Source organism: Solanum pennellii, chromosome 5 (genome assembly GCF_001406875.1).
Source record: "Solanum pennellii chromosome 5, SPENNV200".
Lineage (NCBI taxonomy): Eukaryota > Viridiplantae > Streptophyta > Magnoliopsida > Solanales > Solanaceae > Solanum > Solanum pennellii.
In genome coordinates, this window is record NC_028641.1 from 8740915 (window position 1) to 8747176 (window position 6262).

Sequence of the window (6262 nt, forward strand, 5' to 3'; positions counted from 1 at the left end):
AGCACATTTATTATATTTCATGTCAATTTTACATACTTAAAGGCGTAGTTATTTTTTAAAACCTACTAATTTCCCTTCCATAAGAGAAAGTTATTTCATATTACATTATATACATAATACACTAATTTGATGTATATTTTATACATGATACACAAATCTGATGCATAAGATACATTAATTTGATGCACGAGATACATTAATTTAATGTGTCAAATACATAAATTTTCTCTTTAATAGTTAAAGTAAAATAATTAATAGTTAAAATAAAATTTCAATACTAGCAATAATACAAGTAACAAAACGAATTAAGATAAATTTGGAAAGGGTACAATAAAATTTACTCAAATATTACTATTTTAATATTGTGGTAGTAAGTAAATTTGGAAGAGAATTTTTAGCAAATCTCTATTTAAAAGGGGGATATTTATTTGACTAATTACTTCTCACAAACCAAACAATTACTCTAAAGCCAAATCTAATTTCAAGATTAGATGAAAAAAATTCCAATAAATGTTGCTTGTATTTATAGAAAGAAAATTAGCTATTTATGAACTAATTATTATATATAATGTGGTAAACATCAACACTCTAAAGGAAAAAAAAATAAATTCTTTTATACAATATGGCCAAGACTTTGGTGACTTTGCTTTTGGTAGTCTCGTTCTTGATTATTTCACAAGGTTAATTGGCGAGAGAGAGCTTCTCGGTAGAGGTAGTCAAGCTAAGAGCTAGAAAGTTGCAATTCGGTTAAAAGCCAGTAGCACGATAGCTGTTTCTCGGTCTCAGTCCATTCAGTCGAACGGAACCCTCGAGTTTGCTAAGAGATTTTGGACCAAGGACATGAAAATTTACCTTTCTGCAATCTCTCTTAGAGCATTAACTTCCTGTAGGACAACTGTGGGTCTGTGTCAACTCGCAACCAAGTATTCGATTTCAACATCGATTTTACCTATTTTTTGGGGGGCCGGATTCAGAGTTTTTTCTCGTTTGATGTCTACTCAATCCCTGATCTCTACATTCATAGCTTGAAAAAGCAAAAGAGTGTCACCTCTCTTAATGACTATTCTTAAGCTTCCTTTCTTTGGGAGTAGGATCTCTTTCCTAGGAGCTCATAGAAAGATAGCGAAGTCAGATAGTTCTTTCTTGCTCTCCTTCTATCTTTCTTTCTATTTCAATTACTTTCTATTGATTTTTTTTTTCTGAAAGTAGCGCAAGGCGAGCCGAGGCTGCTGGACCACCAGATTGTTGGACTGGCACCACAGACGAGAAGCTTTTACGTATTACGGAAAAGCAACTCAACCGAATCGCTGAATACATGATCATCTATGTTCCTCTCTTTTTCTCTATCTCTATACGTATTATACAATCACTTATATACACAAGATTCAAACATAAATTATACCCCATTAAGGTTTAATTAAGATGTAATTTTGAGTAAAAGAAAAAAGTTTGAAGAAGTTTTTTTCTAAGTGTTGATGTTTTTTCCCAAATAACATGGTGGATCTAGGCTATAATAACATGAGGGGTTGCGTGTAGTGCTTTGTAATCACACGATATATATGTGGAGGTGAAAGAAAATTAGATTTTATGTATACCTAATTAATTCTATCATATTATTTTGATGTTATATAATAGTCTTTGCATATATGATTTGAACTATTTTTTTTATTGGTTATATTTTTTATTATTATTTTTCTTTTTTATTACTATTTTGATTCGTTTCACTTGAGTTGAGGACATTTCTGAAAAATTTCTCTAACAAACATTGTTATGTTCAGATATGGTGACAGGACGAATTTGTGATTGTTAGACTAGTCAAGATTGTGATTTCTTAAAATGTCAAGATGCACTTGGAACTTGTGTTGGTGGAATTTGTGTATGTTTAGCACATTCTAACACATATTCCACAAATCATGAAGGTCCCTCCATTCTCTTACTTTATTTTATCGTAGTTTTTATGTTAGTGAAAAAAAAGTTATCTTAAAATAAAAGGTATATTTGTGTACTTCATCCTTGGAAAATCTCTACTTGAATTACATTTTAAAAAAAGTCAAGGCCACACTTTACAAGTGTTTAGTTAAAAGCATAAAATATGATAGATATATACTCTAATTAATTGTTGTTTGTAGCACTAAGTGAGGAACCATAGTGGTTTATTAATTTGTTCAGTATACCTGAAAAGAAACTTTTTATTCTATTTTAATAAATATGTATGATTCACTATTTCAATACTAAAAAATAAAATTTTAACTATAAAAAAATTATGTAGTTGTAGTAAAACTCATCATTAGTTCAAATTAATAATGAATTATTGAAAAATATATGTTAGCTATGAACAAATTAGTAACATATTTATTTTCTTCTTTTTGTGATGATTGATACTAGAATCATGACAAATATTGATTGCTTCGTATGCTTTCTTTCTGAAAAACCTTAGCTTATTTTATTTTTTTAGCTTATGTCCTCACGATTGATTAAACATGAACGAATTAAACAATTTATCAATTTTTACTTAACTCATCTCCAACACTCGACCCGTCCGTTTGTCACACCTAACTTAATGAATTTTGTCATCTTCAGGAGGAATAATGGAAGAATGCCCAAATCCATGTCAGAGTAGAGAAGAATGTGATTTTTTGAAATGTGAAAAGGGTTTTGCAACTTGTGTTGATGGAGAGTGTGTATGTTTATGAGTGACTAATTACATCTTTATTTCTTTTAAAGAACAAGTTAAATGCAATTATAAATTTCATTACTTTGTTGCATATTATTTTCTTTTCTATTTTTAGAAGATCTTTAGTGTTTGATGAATTTATTTTATTTGTGGAGGGGCATCATTTATTGAGTTCTTATTAAATGTTGCAATAAATAGGACTTCATATTTAATTCAAAAAAACGTTTCTTTTACACAATGTCTCAATGTGTGTTTGAATTCTTGATCTTTTCATATGATTGGTGTATCCTCCTAAGTGTGAGGTCCATCCCCATTTACCAAACTTTGAATATCTTTGTGCCAATTCAAAGTTTGGTAGAGTTGGTAATCTATAAAGAAGAAAAACTTGTTTTGTGCCAATTTCAAAGTTTGGTAGAGTTGATAATCTATAAAGAAGAAAAACTTGTTTTGTGCCAATTTCAAAGTTTGGTAGAGTAGGTAAGCTACGAAGAAGAAAAAATGGTTTTCTTATGTAGCACATTTGGAGGGTAGTGTATTTGTTCTCTATAAAAGGGAGGAGAATTCTTCATTCTAAGCACACCAAAAAGAATTACAAAAGGAGAGAAAGAAGAGTGAGGCATCACAGAGGAAAATAATCTGTGAGGAAAAAATAGAGAGTGTGAGCGATATTTTAGTGAGGTGGAAAAATCAAAAGAGTGTTATTTCTTTTGAATGTGTAGTGGTCTTTGGAGTTTTACTCAGACACACAAGTGTAAAATCCTTACTATAGTGATATTCGTTGCTCCTCTCGGGTCGTGGTTTTTCCCTTATTTAGGAGGGTTTCCACGTAAAATCTTGGTGTCATTATTTCTCTTTTATTCTCGTTGATTAACCGTATTGTTGTGTTCCGCATTTGTTGCCTTTATTACTGCAAATATTATTTCTGTTACGGATTTATTCCCAACAATTGGTATCAGAGCACAGGTTCTGCTCATTTACAGAAATATTTTTTGCAGCTTATTGTACTATACTCAATAAAAAAAAATGTCTGGAGTAAAGTACGAGGTAGCAAAATTCAACGGTGATAGTGGTTTCTCAACGTGGCAGAGAAGGATGAAAGACTTGCTCATCCAACAGGGTTTGCACAAGGCACTAGGCGGCAAATCCAAAAAGCCCGAATCCATGAAACTTGAGGATTGAGAAGAAATGGATGAAAAGGCTGCTAGTGCAATCAGATTGCACTTGACAGATGATGTAGTTAATAACATCATCGATGAAGAGAGTGCATGTGGCATTTGGACAAAGTTAGAAAATTTATACATGTCCAAAACGCTGACAAATAAATTGTACCTAAAGAAGCAGTTATATGCGCTGCATATGAGTGAAGGTACAAATTTTTTGTCTCATTTAAATGTACTTAATGGACTAATCACGCAACTAGCAAACCTCGGAGTAAAGATCGAGGATGAAGATAAAGCCATAGTGCTCCTAAACTCGTTGCCATCTTCCTACGATACTTTAGCAACAACCATTTTACATGGTAAGGACTCTATTGAGTTGAAGGATGTCACATCAGCCCTTTTGCTTAATGAGAAGATGAGAAAAAGGCCTGAAAATCACGGACAGGCTCTCATCACAGAAAGTAGAGGCAGAAGTTACCAAAGGAGCTCAAGTAACTATGGTAGATCCGGAGCTCGTGGAAAGTCCAAGGTCCGATCAAAATCGAAGGCCAGAAATTGCTACAATTGCGATCAACCAGGACACTTCAAAAGAGATTGTCCAAATCTAAAAAGGGGCAAAGGGGAAAGCAGCGGCCAGAAGAATGATGACAACACAGCTGCCATGGTGCAAAATAATGACGATGTTGTTCTCCTCATAAATGAGGAAGAAGAATGCATGCACTTGGCAGGTATAGAGTCGGAATGGGTGGTCGACACAGCAGCATCTTATCATGCCACACCGGTAAGAGATCTTTTTTGCAGATATGTAGCCGGTGATTATGGCAATGTGAAAATGGGTAACACAAGTTACTCAAAGATTGCGGGGATCGGAGACATTTGCTTAAAAACAAATGTTGGATGCACATTAGTGTTGAAAGATGTGCGCCACGTACCTGATTTGCGGATGAACTTGATCTCGGGAGTTGCTTTGGACCAAGATGGATATGAGAACTACTTTGCAAATTAAAAAATGGAGACTCACTAAAGGGGCATTAGTGATTGCAAAAGGAGTTGCTCGTGGCACATTATACAGGACAAATGCAGAAATATGCCAAGGTGAATTAAATGCGGCTCACGAAGAAAATTCTGCAGATTTATGGCATAAAAGAATGGGTCATATGAGCGAGAAAGGATTGCAAATTCTTTCCAAAAAGTCACTCATCTCTTTTGCCAAAGGTACAACGATAAAACCCTGTAACTACTGCTTATTTGGTAAACAACATAGAGTCTCATTTAAGACATCATCTGAAAGAAAGTCGAATATACTTGATTTGGTATATTCTGATGTTTGTGGTCCAATGGAGATAGAATCGATAGGAGGTAATAAATACTTTGTTACCTTTATTGATGACGCTTCTCGAAAATTGTGGGTTTATATCTTGAGAACCAAAGATCAGGTGTTTCAAGTATTTCAAAAGTTTCATGCTCTGATAGAAAGAGAGACAGGTCGAAAGCTAAAACGTCTCCGAACCGACAATGGAGGTGAGTACACTTCAAGAGAATTTGAAGAGTATTGTTCAAACCATGGAATCAGACATGAAAAGACAGTTCCTGGAACCCCACAACACAATGGTGTAGCTGAGAGAATGAATCGCACCATTGTTGAGAAGGTGAGAAGCATGCTCAGAATGGCTAAATTACCCAAGACATTCTGGGGTGAAGCAGTTCGGACAGCGTGTTATCTTATCAATCGTAGTCCATCAGTTCCGTTGGAGTTTGACATTCCGGAGAGAGTTTGGACCAACAAAGAGTTGTCTTACTCGCACCTAAAGGTGTTCGGTTGCAAAGCTTTTGCACATGTACCGAAGGAGCAAAGAACCAAGCTAGATGATAAATCAGTTCCTTGCATATTCATCGGATATGGAGATGAAGAGTTCGGGTACAGACTATGGGATCTTGTAAAGAAGAAGGTCATCAGAAGTAGAGATGTAATCTTTCGAGAAAGTGAAGTTGGAACTGCTGATGATCTATCCGAGAAGGCCAAGAAAAAGAATGGTATAGTTCCTAATCTTGTTACCATTCCTTCTTCTTCTAACCATCCCATAAGTGCAGAAAGTATGATTGATGAAGTTGCTGAGCATGAAGAGCAACCTGATGAGATTGTTGAGCAGGGGGAGCAACTTGGTGATAATACCGAGCAAATGGAGTACCCAGAAGAAGAACAATCTCAACCTCTGAGGAGATCAGAAAGACAAAGGGTAGAATCAACCAAATACCCTTCCTCAGAGTATGTCCTTATCAATGATGAAGGTGAGCCAGAAAGTCTTAAGGAGGTGTTGTCTCATCCAGAAAAGAGCCAATGGATGAAAGCCATGCACGAAGAGATGGGATCTCTACAGAAAAATGGCACATACCAGCTAGTTGAACTTCCAAAAGGAAAAAGACCACT